We start from the raw sequence: 15,871 nt of genomic DNA, 5'->3' as shown, positions 1-15,871 counted from the left end.
TCTTCCATATTGCACCTAGTCAACTGTACAAGGAGAGGGAGATTATTCCTGATGTGAGATGATGCAGCATGAGGGTTTGATAACCCTTGTGTTTTCCTTACTTTCAAGTGTAATCGAATGTACAATGCATGCGGCACCTCCTTAACGGACACAGCACGGGGCACTCTCCAGCCCCAATATGTACCTAGATCTCTTAGGAACGTCTGTGGCCCCTACTACCAGGGTATCCGAGTCCCTCACAATCATTGTGAGGTAGGGAAGTACTTCACCATTTTACTGATAGGGACCTAAGGCAAAGAGGTGTAGTGACTTGCCCAAGGTCACACAGAAGGTTTGCAGCAGAGCAGGGGATTGAACCCAGGTCTTTAGAATCCTAGTTTAGCATGCTAACCATTAGGCAATCCTGTCTCCTAGTCCACCCTCTGGGGTGCTGCAGCTTCACCCCCACCCTGCCACCACAACACTGAATGGTACTTAGCAGGTCTGATGGAGCCTGATGTTCAGACCATATATCCCACAAAATCAAACCCAATAACAATCCATGACCATAATAATCCTTAGCTTTTCTATAGTGCCTCGTATCCATCTCCAAGCAAATCTATCAAGCAGAATCCCAGCTAAATAAACATCTGTCGCAGTGCCCTGACACTCAGCACAATGAAGCTCTGTCAGATGGCCATGGGGACTGAACTCCAGTGGCAGGAGTTCTCTCCCAGGAGAGCTCAGCTCCAGGGAGTTTTATCCTAGCTTTTTAGGTGCATCATAGGGCTATAAGAGTGGCCAGACTGGCTCAGACTCAAGGTCCGTCTAATCCAGTATCCCTTCTCTGATAGTGGCCAGATGCTTCAGAGGATGGCATAATAATCCTCAGCAGGCAAAGGTGGAATAAACTGTCTCCCACATAGGTCTCATCATAGTCTCTTAATAGAGTTTGGCTTAAGCCCTGAAGCACAAGGTTTAATAGCCCTTCCAAAATGTTATGGTCATGAATTATAACGCCAGGTATTCTTCAGATCCCTATAAATAACCAATATATTTTTGAATCTTGTTAAGTTCTTGGCCTCAGTGACTTCATGTGGCAATGAGTTCCGCAGCTTAATTGCATATTGATAGTATCAGGAACAGACACCCAGCTGAGCTTACCTGCTGTGATGGGGATATTAGGGGGAGAGAAGGCCTTTCAGCTAGATAGGTCCAAAATTCAACCATTTAAAGATTCCCACCAACACCCTGCATTGCCCCAAAAGTGAGCAGGCAGCCAGCGCAACGACTGGAGTCCAGGTGTTAAGTGTTCCTTGCGTCTTGTCCCACTCAGGGGGCAGGCAGGCATTGGCATAATATGCCCCTTTTTCTCGGTATTCCTTAAAATCTACAGAAGGATAGATGTGATTCAGCAGAAGTGATTTTCATGGTGTGACATAGAAAAGGAGCTTGACAAAGTAATCCCAGGGTTTAGAAAATCAGATGTACTTGAATCTTTAGTACCTTGGCAACTGTAGGCGGAAAATACTTTCGGCAGTATTTAGGATGTAGTATTTAGGAAATGGACAAGTCAGAGGGGATGAGCGGCTTAGGGAGAGCTGCACCTGTGTTGCACATTCATCTCAACCTAAGACAGACGTGTATTCCTCTTTCCTCTTTCCTCTCTCTCTATATATAAGATCTTATTCTGGCAGCCACCACTGTAGTGCCTGAGCACCTGCCTATTTTATCACTCTCATATACCTTTCTACTTAACTGCATTCATTTATTTACTTTTACATCCAGCGCAATCCCTTAAAAGGTATATATGTTGTCTCAATACACATCAGCTCCAATGGCATATATTTTTACTGGACATCTCCCTGCCAAGCTCCTTAGTTTCTATAAACTAACAACAACAAAGCCTAAGGTGATACAGGTCCAAGAGCTCATTTGTTGCATTGGGATGATTACATTCTCACTGCACTATGAGTTCAGAAATGCACTTTAAACATATCCTTAAGCCTTAAGAACAAATTGAACAATCCCAACGAGATAGCTGTGAAGCAGTTGAGAAAAACTTATATCGTTTTTGTAAGGAATTCAGACAGTGATGAGATAAGACTGGTTCAAACCAGCTAGTCTAGTACTCAGTCCAGCTGTGGCCAGAAGGCAGAGCTTCAGATTAATAGATGTTAAACCAGGAGGGACCATTAGATCATCTAGCCACACCTCCTGTATAACACAGGCCATAGAATTTCACCCAGTTACACCTGCATTGAACCCAATAACTTGTGTTGGGTTAAAGCATCTTCCAGAGAGGCAGCCAGTCTTGATCAGAAGATATCGAGAGCTGGATAATCTAGTTTGCTAGTTTAAGAACATAAGAACGGCTATACAGGGTCAAAGAAATGGTCCATCTAGCCCAGTATCTGTCTTCTAACAGTGACCACTGCCAGATGCTTCAGAGGGAATGAACAGAACAGGGCAATTACTGAGTGATCCATCCCCTGTCATCCAATCCCAGCTCCCGGCAGTCAGAGGTTTAGGGACACCAGAGCATGGGATTGCATCCCTGACCATCTTGGCTAATTGCCATTGATGGACCTACCCTCCAGTAACTTATCCAATTCTTTTTTGAACCCAGTTATATTTTTGGCCTTCACAACATCCTCTAGCAATGAATTCCACAGGTTGACTGTGCATTGTTGAAGAAATACTTCCTTTTGTTTGTTTTAAACCTGCTGCCTATTAATTTCATCAGGTGACCCCCTCTTCTTGTGTTATGTGAAGGGGTATAAAAACACTTCCTCGTTCACTTTCTCCACATCATTGATCATTGTATAGACCTCTATTATATCGCCCCTTAATCATCCCTTTTCCAAGCTGAACAGTCCCAGTTTTCTAATTTGTTCTTGCAGTCAATCCCTGTTAAAATGGGTGCCTTATTTCTACTTTTAATTTGTCCGGTTTTAACTTCCAGCCATTAGTTCTCATCATGCCTTTCTCCACTAGATTAAAAAACCCTCTAGTACCCTATATTTTTGTTCTGTGAAGGTACTTATACACTGTGGCCCAATCACCTCTCAGTCTTCTTTTTGAAGAATTAAACAGATTGGGCTCTTTAAGTCTCTCATTGTAAGGCATGTTCTTCAGCCCTCAAATCATTTTTGCAACTCTTTTCTGTACCCTTTTCAAATGTGGGCACCAGAGACAGAGACTCTCAGCTGGTGTAATTGTGTTACTCCAAGTTACGGGATCTGGCCCATAAACTCCATAATGCACCTAGCTAACTGTGCAGTGACTTACACGGACTTGTGAGAAGGGACAAGATTCCTTCCTGACCACCTCAGATAATCTTATTATGCCCTGAAGCCTGAGATTTGATTACCTTCCCCTTTACTTTAACGTGAATAGCTATTAGCAGTTGTGCAGCAACTTATTTACATTTAACAATATAACAATAATACCTTCACCATGTCTAACCATCCAGGAAATTTCACTTGCAAATTATCACTTTCAATGATTCAATATTAATTTAAGGGACATAGCTATCGGTCAAGTTGCAATATTCATTTCTTTATATGACCTTCCATTCAAGAGCTACAGATTTTTTTTTGTAGAATTAAAAAAGTGTGTCTTCTTTGCCCATAAATATTTCATAAGCTGTTGCCAAACGAGGCCTGAAAGTGCAAACATCATGAAATAACAATGGGAAAACCCTTATCTAGTTTGGCGAGGGGAGATTGATGTACAGAGCTGGCTAGAAAATGGAATTCCCTTTCTGCAGGAAATTCTGAAATGTAAAAAGAATTTGTACCAAAATGGAACACAAAATGAACGTTTGAAATGTCCTGAGGAACAGGAATTAAAAAAAAAAATGGCAGAAAGGTCAAAATGACATTTCGAGTCAACTTTCAAAATGTTTCCAAGACTACCCCAAACGCTGGCAGCCTGCACTCCTAAAGAGCTTCGAACGAGAACCTGCCCCAGAACCAAGGATGACAGAAGTTCTGGGAGCCAAGAACTGCCCACCTAGCAAATTGCAGTGGAGCTGGGACCCTGGAAGCCCTCATTGCTGAGGAGAACCTAACACCCGTTCATCAGAACGGGTGTTAAAGGTAGGGGGTGCCATAGTGCTGATATGATGACTATCTTGAACTAGGACCCTGCAGCGCTAATATCATAAGGTACTACAGCTACCCCTATACAAATGCTGCTGTAACAGACTCATATTCTCTGCACCTCAGGCACAAAGGGGGACAGACACACGGCAGTGGGTTACACAGAGGAGGTTTGGGTGGCCCTAAACATTTTTAGGACCATTGTTGTTAAATTTTTCTAATCCGTGAGGGTGGATGGCCTTGTGATTAAGCCCTGGGTTGGGACTCAGGAGCCGTAAGGTTACGTTTCAGCTCTGCCACAGAGAGACCTGTCTTCCTCAGAGACCTTGGGCAAGTTGCCGACTCTTTTTTTTTTTTTTAAGTCTTTTGGAGGTTGGGGTGTCACTGAAAACATTTTCCGCCCCGGGAGGCAAAACACCTAGGGCTAACCCTGGCCTAAGGGATAGAAGGTTCCATCCCATGCTTACTGAAGTTAGTGGGAAAATGTTTTTTGACGTTAAGAGGAGCAGTACTGGGCCCTGACTCACAATGCAGAGCAGAGATGTACGTTTTCCTATGTCGGCCAAATCCCAGCCCTTTATTGGGGCTCCAGATTATCTGAATGGAATAATCATTAACTGAAGCGCTGATGCTTATGTTGGCCAGGCATCCATTCTTGTGTGGTTGATGACTGCTGCATTTTAATGAGCCTATGAGGAAGGTTACAGACAGAGTACAAATGAGGGCTTGATCTTACTATGCTGCTGAGTGCATCCTGGGAGATGATGAGTGTCCTCAACTCCCAGGGAGCTACGCTGGGATCAACCCAGAGTCAGGAGTGGTATGTAGGAGGCCTGTGCACAGAGGAAAGCTGGCCCAGTGGTTAGGGTACTCACTTAACTCTTGAAAGATCTGCTCTGTCACAGGCTTCCTGTATGACACTGAGTAAGCCACTTCCCTTCTCTGTGCCTCAATTTCCCATCTGTAAAATGGTGTTAACAGCACTTCCTTGCCTCAGAGGTGTAATGTGAGGATAAATCCATTAAAGATTGTGAAGTGCTCAGCAACTATACAGGATATGTAAGTACCTCATATCACTCAATAGCAGGAGTGCTTTGGGAAATAATTGTGCCTCAGAAGTAATCCTCCCCTTGCTCTGAAGAAGGAAGATGTTTATTCACCGATTTTAGGGGGGTTGCTTACTCCTAGGAGGGAGCGCAGGACCAAGACATCTGCCCCTCTCTACTCCCTCCTCAGCAACCCACATGCTGGCAGGTTGGGGGCTATTGACTCCTACCCTAGCAACAAGAGCAGCCCTTGCTCATCCAGGGAGGGCTCTTACTTGGCTGCCCAGAGGATGAAGGGAGAAGAAGAGCTAGGGTAAGGCCTAGTCCGTTTTGAGACTGCAGAAGTCCACGAGAGTTGAGGCTGGCTCGGGCCCTCACACAGCCTGTGCGGCAACAGGCATTGTCAGCCCATTAGCAAAGTATGACGGGTCCTTTTTGTGCCTCCTCAGGAAGTTTTATACAAACATAGGCTCATTTGTGGTCACTGAGTTTAAAACGATTACTCCCACAAACAGACCAATAGAAAGCAGAAATAGACTGGATGTGTATTTTTCAGTTTGTGGTCTGTTCTGGGTTTAAATACAAAGAGAGAGTTAACAAAATGAATGACTGCATTGCACCTTGAAGGAGATTAGGAAGCTAGATAAGCCACCCATATGTTTATCTTTGACAGCCATTACAACATTACATAGCCAATATAGAATTCAATCAGTTTTGATGACAACTTTCTTTCTTTACAATAAGAACTGTTAGGTTAAATCCTCTCAAGTCAAACCAGCCCATATATTGGAGACAGGTATATTGGCAATAACTGTGCTCTGCCTTTTGGCTAATACTACTTTGTGCATCCAAGGATCATAAAGTGCTTTACAAATGTTAATGGCTTAGATTGCAAGTTTTTGAGGGCAGAACATCCTTTTGTTCTCTGTACGGCTCTTAGCACAATGGGGTTCTGGTCCTGGCAGGGGCTCCTACATGCTTCTGCTATACAAATAATACTAGGAATAATGAATTAAGCCTCATAACCCTCTGTGAAGTAGCTCAGTATTGTATCTGCATCTCCCTTTTAAATGGAGAGGTATTGTCTTTCTAAACCATACGCTCTAGTTTCTCCATAAGTTAGCAGGGAGCAATGACAGAAGCAATGTGGCCTAGTGGACAGTGCATTGGCCTGGGCTTCGGAAGACTTAGGTTGGTGGGTGTCATTGGGCAAATTACATTCCAGGTCTGTGCCTCAGTTTCCCCATCTGTAAAATGGAGGTAATGATGCTGACCTCCTTTGTAAAGCACTTTGCGATCTACTGATGAAGCATGCTAGGTATTATTGTAGTGCTCACATACATTACAGGGAAAAACATAATTGAAATTGTGGAAATTGTATGGCCTGTGTTGTACAGGAAGTTAGATGTGGCCTTAGCATCTATGAATTTCAGATAGGTAAACTGAGGCACAAAGAGGCTAAGGCTAAAAGCTTCATGGGTAGGGGCATAAAGTTAAGCCTCTAAGGTCATATTCAGACACCTAAATCAGTGCCTTGGTTTTCAGAGCGGCTGAGGACACACAGTTCCCCGATGATTCCAGTGAGCGTTGTGGATTCTCAGAACCTCTGAAAAGCAGTTCACTTTAATTTGGGTACCTAAATATGGTTATTTGCAAATTGTGGGTGGTATTTTCAAAGTTACCTACCTACTGTATTTAGATGGCCAGTTCTCATTCATTCTAAAAGGGGACTGGGTATCCAAACCCATAAACAGCTTTGAAAATCTGAGTGTTTAAGCCAAAGGGGCGGATTTATCAAGGTATCTAGGCACCTAAAGATGCAACTAGGTGGCCTAGTGGGATTCACAAAAGCACTGCGTGAGTTATGCACCTGGCTTCCATTGAAATCCAATTGCCTAACCCACTTGGGGTCTTTTTAAATCCCACTAGGTGTCTAAATACTTTTGTAAATCTGGCCCTAAGTAACATGCTCATAATAATACGCAGCACTTTTCATCAGTAGATCTCAAAGCACTTTATAAAGATGTCCAGTATCATCCCTGTTTTGCAGATGGAGAAACTGAGGCACAGAGCAGTGACGTGACATGCCCAAAGAAGGCCAGTGGCTGAGTTAGGAACAAAACCCAGTCCAATGCTCTATCACTAAACAACACCGTACTACCTGTTCCCTATTTTAACCACTAAACCACACACCCGTTTGCTGCACACATGCATTATGATGGGTGAACTGTAATTTGACTGGTATCGCTATAGTTACGCTTTCATAAACGTTCCCAAAATGATCAGCTGATCATAACTCTATTATGGTCCATTAACGTATGATTTCAGGAGATTGCTAGGATGTTTATTGCCTAGTTAAAGCTTTGTAGATTTGCTTGCCAAAGAGCACAGAAAGGAGCTTATCTGTTCAGCTATTCTGAATTCTGAGGTAATTTGCCATTCTCATTGCTATGTATTAAGAAAAGAGGCAAATACAGAAACTGTCATTTACTCCACTAATGGCATTAAAAATGAATGCGGTCCAGAGCAGTAATCAATGCCTTCTTCATTGTGATGGATTATGACTTAGCTAAACAATGTGACCTTTAATTGTCTGCAAATGTAATTTCCCAAGGTCTTCCATGTACTGTATGGTTAACGTCTCTCTCTGAGCTTCCTTGGACAGATGCAGTTCTCTGTTTTAAGCCAAAATAATAATGTAATGTGAATGCAGTGCTGGCAAAAAGGGGCCATGTTGACATTCCTGGGTACTCAAATACTCTGTTTGTTCAACAAACTAAAGCATAAGCAATGGAAAGGAAGACTACCCCCTCACTCCCCTCTCAATGTGCCTCAACCTTGACCTGGAAATATTGTCTTTGGGACTGAAGTCTTGGAGGTACTTCAGCCACCACAATCTAGTCAATTTCTGGGCTGTCTGATAAGGGTTTATCTTAGGTACTTCACACATTCATAAAGTTTAAGGCCAGAGGGCCCATTTAGATCATTTTGTTTGACTTCTTGTATATCACCAACCCTTACATTTCACACTGTTACCCCTGCATTGAGCCCAGTAACTTGTGTTTCTATTTTCTAGAATGTCAGCCAGTTTTGATCTGAAGGCATCAAGAGATGGAGAATCCATTACTTCCCTTGGTAGTTTGCTTCAATGATTAATCACTCTCACTGTTGAAAACTTGTGCCTAATTTCTAATGTGAATTTGTTGGTTAAAGAACGCTTTAGTACAGGGGTCTGCAACCTTTGGCACCCGGCCCATCAGGGTAAAGCCGCTGGTGGGCCGGCCAGTTTGTTTATCTAGAGTGTCTGCAGGCACGGAGCTCCGCAGCTCCCACTGGCTGCGGTTCGCCGTTCCCAGCCAATGGGAGCTGCGGGAAGCAGCATGGGCTGAGGGATGTGCTAGCCACTGCTTCCCACAGCCCCCATTGGCCGGGAACGGCAAACTGCGGCCAGTGGGAGCTGCGGGGCTCCGTGCCTGGGGATGCTCCAGATAAACCAGGGATCAGCAACCTTTGGCATGCAGTCCTTCAGGGAAATCCGCTGGCGGGCCAGGATGGTTTGTTTACCTGCAGTGTCCACAGGTTCAGCCAATCACAGCTCCCACTGGCTGCGGTTCGCCGTTCCAGGCCAATGGGGGCTGCGGGAAGCGGCGCGGGCCGAGGGATGTGCTGGCCGCCGCTTCCCGCAGCCCCCATTGGCCTGGAACAGCAAACCGCGGCCAGTGGGAGCTGCGATTGGCCGAACCTGTGGACGCTGCAGGTAAACAAACCCTCCCGGCCCGCCAGGGGCTTTCCCTGATGGGCCGCATGCCAAAGGTTGCCGATCCCTGGTTTAATACCTGCTATTTTTTTCCCCTTGAAGGTACTTACACTATAAGCAACTCACTTCCCATTCTTCATTCTGATAAGTTAAATGGATGGAGCTCATTACATCTCTCAGTTTAAGAAATTTTCTCCAGCCCTCGAATCATTTGGGGGGCTTTTTTTTTCTTTGCCCTCTCCAATTTTTCAACATCCTTTTTAAAATGTGGCCATCAGAACTGTACAATGCTGTCTACAGAGGTAAAATCACCTCCTACTCCTACTGTACTGTTTATATATCCAAAGATCACATTAGTCCTTTTGCCACAGCATCACAGACTGGGAGTTCAAGCTCAGTTGCTTGTCCATTATGACACCTAAAATCCTTTTCAGAGTCACTGCTTTCCATACAGTCTCCTTCCTATTCTGCGGGTACGTCCTGCCTTCCTTCCCAATGCCATAGTCTCTGAGCACCTCACAATATTGAATGTATTTATTCTCACAATGTTCCTGTAAGGGAGGGAAGTGCTATCATCCCTATTTGGTACACAGAGGCTAAGTGAAAGTCCCAAGGTCAAACAGAAAGCATGTGGCAGAGCAGGGAATTTAATCCAAGTTTTCCCAAATCCTAAGCAAGTGTCCTAATCACTGGACCATCCTTCTCTAACTGTACTGAAATGGCTTTTTGTTTCATTTTGTTTTGTGAGGCAGACAACCAGTCAAATTATGGGGCATTTGTATCTTAATTTTACAAAGAATTCCAGAGACATTTTTAGGGGCTACCTCCCCTCACAGCAAAGCCATATTTGAAAGTGTGTTAAAACATAGTCCAAATATGGGTCCATCTACATAGCAGAATTCACCAAGCCCAGGTACTATGTCGCAAGACTGTAGTCCCCTACCTGTGTTATAATTTGGTTTGACCTAACCAGTATGGACAGGACCAGGTAGCAGATGGATAATCGTGCTGTATAAATGGGCTCCAAGGCTCCTCACTGATAATTTTCTAACATGGTTTGGCCAGCCATGGACATTGATTTACACAGTTTGGAGTCACTGGTCAAACATGATTCAGCAGGAGTTATGTATCTCTCTAGTCTCCCCCCCCCCCCCACCCCGCCCACCATCATCATAGCATCCGATCACTTATCTGAGTGCATTTTAACCCCTTTCAAGCACAGCTCCCTTCTGAATGTAGACAAGGAGTTGTAAGATGGAGGGTTGGACATGCCGTATCCTCCATTGTCAGTGACGGGGTTATGCTAGGACTTAAAGGAAAACAGAAAAAAAAACAGAAAGGAAAACGAAGAACTGGAAAATCAGGGGAGCAAAGGCATTACACGTCTCACAGGGGGCTTCACATCATCTTCTCTTTCTTTTTTCCAGAAGTCCACATGTTCAACTGAAAGCTTCCAAGCCTTTCCGCTACTGATGCACACATGGTACATTGTAAGCCAGTTTGCCTGCCCTGTTCACCCCTCCTGTCTCTAACTAAACAATAACAAGGACAGCAACAGCATGAAATTTACCACCCACAGACGATTGACCTCAGCAAGGTGCTAATTTCAGAGCGCAGTGGGGGGCTATTTACAGGCTAACATTATCGAGCACTCTAGAAAACAAACATTCATCTTAAGCGGACACCTTTGTTTTGCTTTTTAAAGCATTTCCTTACCCCATTCTCCGCCTCCTTCCCTCCTGCTATCAAGGATGGATACTTTGCAATGCACAGCAAGTCTCCATAGCAAGAAACTCTGCTCACCTGACTTGCTGGAAGACGATTTTCCCATTTCCAAATGATCATCACTCTTAAAGCCGGAATGATTTTGGGAGGATATACCTATCTCATAGAGCTGGAAGGGACCCTGAAAGGTCATCGAGTCCAGCCCCCTGCCTTCACTAGCAGGGCCAAGTACTGATTTTTGCCCCAGATCCCTAAGTGGCCAGCTTAAGGATTGAACTCACAACCCTGGGTTTAGCAGGCCAATGCTCAAACCATGCAGTGTTGTTGTAGCCAAATTGGTGCCAGGGTATTACAGAAACAAGGCAGGTGAGGGAATATCTTTTATCGGACCTACTTCTGTTGGTGAGAGAAACAAGTATTCAGGCTTACACAGAGCTCTTCTTCAGGTCTGGGAAAGGTACACAGAGGGTATGTCTACACTGCAATTCAAGCCCCAGGCCAGCTGACTCAGGCTCGTGGGGCTCAGGCTAAGGGGCGGTTTAATTGCGGTGTAGACGTTCAGGCTCAGGCTGGAGCCCAGGTTGTCAGACCCTATGAGGTGGGAGGGTCCCAGAGTTCAGGCTTTAGTCTGAGTCCAAACATCTACACCCCAATTAAACAGCCTTTTAGCCCAAGCCCCATGAGTCTGAGTCAACTGGCACCAGCCAGCCGCAGGTGACTGTCTAATTGCAGTGTCACAGCTAACTACAAGGTGGAATAGATTGTTTAGCATAAGGAGTTAACATGTATTTCAAGGGACCATTCAAGGGGAAGTGGCTTGTTAACACCCCTCCAGTCACGGGGACGGGGGGGGGAAGGGACAAAAAAGCTGGGGGGCTGGAGGGGAGTTTAGTGGTTTATAGATTGTTGTACTAAGCCATAAATCCAGTGTCTCTTTTCAGTCCATGATTTTTAGTGTCTAGCAAAGTTGTGAATTTAAGTTCCCAGGCTCATCTTTTGAAAGTGTTGTGCAGGTTTCCTTTGAGGCTGAGGACTGAGAGGTCAGATACAGAGTGATCGCTTTGCGAAAAGTGTTCACCCACAGGTGACATGGTGGTTTTGACTTTTGTCATTTTTCTGTGTGAATTCATTCAAGAGAGTAGTGATTGTCTCATTCATCCACATAGGTGTTATTGGGTCATTTAGTGCACTGGCTGAGGTACACCATGTTGTGATAGACACGTGTAGGACCCATACATCTTGACAGGTGTGTTGTGGGGGGTATTGATCATCGTAGCCATGGAAATATGTCTGCAGGTTTTGCATCTGTTGTTCTGGCAGGGTCTCGTGATGCTTTGAGTTGGTGTGTCCTGGTCTGTGGGGAGCTTGGGCTCAGAAAAGATTTCTTTCAGGATATGATCCCCATCAAATATGGGTTGTAATTGTTTAATGATACCCTTTATGGGTTCCAGTATGGGGTGATAGATGACAACAAGCTGTGTGCAGTCAGAGGGGGCTTTATTTCCATACTGAAGCAGGTTCTCCCCGGATATTTGGGAGGCCCATTCCATGATGCAATCTACTATTCTGGTGGAGCGTCCTTGTTTGGTGAAGGCAGTTTTAAGTGTGTTAAGGTGTATGTTCCAGACTTTTTTCTCAGAGTATATTCTGTGGTATCTGTGTGCCTGGCTGTAGATAACAGATGTCTTGAGGTTGTTAGGGTGATTACTGGATCTGTGAAGGTAGGTGTGGTGATCCATGGGTTTCTTGTAGATAGTTGTCTATAGGGTTCCACTCTTCAAACTGATGGTAATGTCACTAAAAGTCCTGGACTGAACAGAGACATGAGATTTATGGTTTATTACAACAATCAATAACCCACTAAACCCCGCCCCCCAGATTCTCCCTCTCTTTTCCCCCTTGGCAGGAGAGATGTTAACTAACTACTACACCTTGAATGACTCCTTGAAATATGTGTTAACTACTTATACTAAACAACCTGTTCCACCTTATATTTAGCTGTGACTCTCTGAGTACCTTTCCCAAACCTCAAGAGGAGCTTTGTAAACTTGAAAGCTCATCTCTCTCACCAACAGAAGTTGATCCAATAAAAGATATTACCTCACCCACCTTGGGAGGATCTGTCAGTAAAAATCAACAGTAAAAATCCCCATCTAGGCATGGCCAATGACAAGTGCCCTGGGGGGTCCTTGCAACTGGTTGATGGATATGGCCAATAGACATGAATCTGAGTGGCCAAAGGGAAGTGGTTCCTTTAAATATCTCTGCCCCCCTTAGGAGTTTACTTTTATTGTTTGTATAATAGTAGCAACTAGAGACCCAACATGCTATGCACTGGCAGCCCTGACTCCAAAGAGTATACAAACAAAATAGATAAGACAAAGTTGTGGAGGAAAGAAAATATTATTTTCCCACATTTTACAGATGGGGGAACTGAGACAGCGAGAGATTAAGGGCATGTCTACATGGCCGCGCAGTTGAGACTACAGGAGCATGAATAGCAGTGTGCACCAAATGGCTGCAGTGTAACTCCCCCGCATGGGCTAGTGAACAGAGGGCTGCAAACAGGCGAGTTTGAGAGGGAGATCCCCTGCTGAAGAACGAGCAAGCACTAAGTCTTGGTGTGAGTGGGCGAGCTTGTTTGTCTGTTTGGCTTTTCTTTTGGCTTGCTTAAAGTTTACAGTGTGGTCTACTGGGGACTGTGTGGGAGTGGGGGACAGATGCTGCTAGCTGAGTGGGGACTAGCAATGCTCTAGCCTCCTGTCTTTTGATCCTTGTTCACCCTTGAGATCACCTTTCCCCTGTGTGTTAATGAGGGGGCAGGGCTGATTTAGAAGCGAAGAGCTTAAAAGCCAGACACTAAGTGACCAAGGTGAGCTTGTGAACATGGGGCAGGAAACAGGGCAGTTTGTAGGTGGGAGAAAGAATAAAATCAGCAGGGATCAACACTGCTCCTAGCTCCTCCATCTGCACTTGTGCCTGACAGAGAACCTAGAATATCAGGATTGGAAGGGACCTCAGGAGGTCATCTAGTCCAACCTGCTGCTCAAAGCAGGACCAATCCCCAGACAGATTTTCACCCCAGTTTCCTAAATGGCCCCCTCAAGGATCTAACTCACAACGCTGGGTTTAGCAGGCCAATGCTCAAACCACTGAGTTATCCCTCCCCCCCGACATGACCATGGATGCCTCTATCCAGGTCCTGGTGTGGATTTGCAGACTGTGACCTGCGTTTCCTTGTCAGATAACCCAGCCTGGGGAGACTATCCATTGTGAGAGGTGTCCACTGGTGGAATCTCTCAGGAAGCAGGTGGGAGAGCAACAGGAGAAGGTGGCTAGGCTGAGGAGCGTCCATGAGGAATTCCTTCAACATATGAGTATGGAGACCTCCAGGGTTGAGGAAGCAATCCAGCTGGAGAGGACTGCAGTAGCACCGCCAGAGAGGAGGAAACAGCTCCTACACCGGGAAGAAGCTGGCTTCTGGTTACTTCTGGCAGCAGGCACTGTTCCACCCCTGTTCCTAACCCGCCATCCAGAGAGATAAAAAAAGGTATGCTGCCATGGCAACGAGGGATGAGGAATCCCCCTCCCCAAAGGTAGAGGAGGAGAAGCCAGGTACCCCTAAGAAGGAGGATCCTGGCCACCACTCCCAAGAGGAAGTGAGGGGTGGTGGTTGTCGGCAACTCCCTTCTAAGGGGGACTGAGGCACCCATCTGCAGGCCTGACCTGGCATCCTGGGCTCAGGTGTGCAACCTGCCGGGGCCTATAACAGAGACATTCTAGAAGGATAGCTGAGGATCCTTCAGCCCGCTGACTAGTAGCCCATGCTGCTCCTCCATTTGGGCACTGATGATACTGTGAGGTATGACCCTGTGCAGATCAGAAGGGACTACAGGTCACTGGGAGCATGGGTGAAGGATTGGGGAGTGAAGGTGTTTTTCCTCATCAATCTTTCTGGTAAAGGGTTTGGGCCCAGGCAGACACAGACACATGCTGGAGGTGAATGCATGGCTGCATGGATGGGCTTCGGCTTCCTCAACCATGGGATGCAGTTCTGAGAAGGACTGCTGAGCAGGAATGGGGTTCACCTATCAAGGAAAGTGAAGAGTATCTTTGGATACAGACTGGCTAACCTAGTGAGGTGGATTTTACACTAGGTTTGACGTGGGCAGGAAACAAAAGCCCACAGGAAAATCCAGAACATGAAGACCTGGGTGAAGAGTCAGAATCTGGGGGAACATGGGCAATCACAGCAGGGACAAGGTAGAGACAAGAGGGAATATAGAGAGGAAATCTAAAGAACATCTTAGATGTCTGTATACTAATGCAAGAAGTACATGGCAAAAACAGGAAGAATTAGAAATACTAGTGAATAATAACAATTACAACATAAGTGGCATCATATAAACTTGGTGGGATAATTCACATGACTGGAATACTGGTATAGAAAGGTACAACTTGTTCAGGGGAAACAATCAGGAGGGAAAGGGAGGAGGTGTTGCCTTGTATATCAACGATGTATACTTGCACTCAGCCTACGACAGAAATGGGAGGCAGACCTGTTGAAAGTCTCTGGTAAACATAAAAGGGGTAAAAAACAAGGGTGATGTCATGGGAGGGGTTTACTATAGACCATCTAACCAGCCAGATGAGGTGGATGAGGCTTTTTTTAAACAACTAACACAATCATCCAAAGCACAGGACTTGGTGATGATGGGAGACTTCAACTACCCAGACATCTGTTGGGAAAATAACACAGCAGGGCACAGATTATCCAACAAGTTCTTGGAATGGCATTGGAGACAACTTTTTATTTCAGAAAGTGGAGAAAGCAAGTAGGGGGGAGGCTGTTCTAGATTTGATTCTGACAAACAGGGATGAACTGGTTGAGAATTTGAAGGTGGATGGCAGCTTGAGTGAAAGTGATCATGAAATGATTGAGTTCATGATTTTAAGCAGTGGTATTAGGGAAAACAGCACAATAAAGACAATGGACTTCAGGAAGGCAGCCTTTTACAAAGTTAGAGAATTGATAGATAAGTTCCCATGGAAGGAAGTCTAGAGGAAAAGAGAGTTCAGGAGAGTTTTTTAAAGAGACATTATTAAGGGCACAAGAGCAAATTATCCTAATGTGTAGGAAAAATAGGAAGTATGGCAAGAGACCACTCTGGCTTAACCAGGATATCTTCAATGACCTGAACCTCAGAGAACAGTCACACAAAAAATGGAAACTATATCAAATTACAAAGGATGAATAT

This window comes from Chrysemys picta, chromosome 1, assembly GCF_011386835.1.
Source record: "Chrysemys picta bellii isolate R12L10 chromosome 1, ASM1138683v2, whole genome shotgun sequence".
Classification (NCBI taxonomy): Eukaryota; Metazoa; Chordata; order Testudines; family Emydidae; genus Chrysemys; species Chrysemys picta.
The sequence above is the reverse complement of the archived record's forward strand: the minus strand, read 5'-3'. Positions refer to the sequence as shown.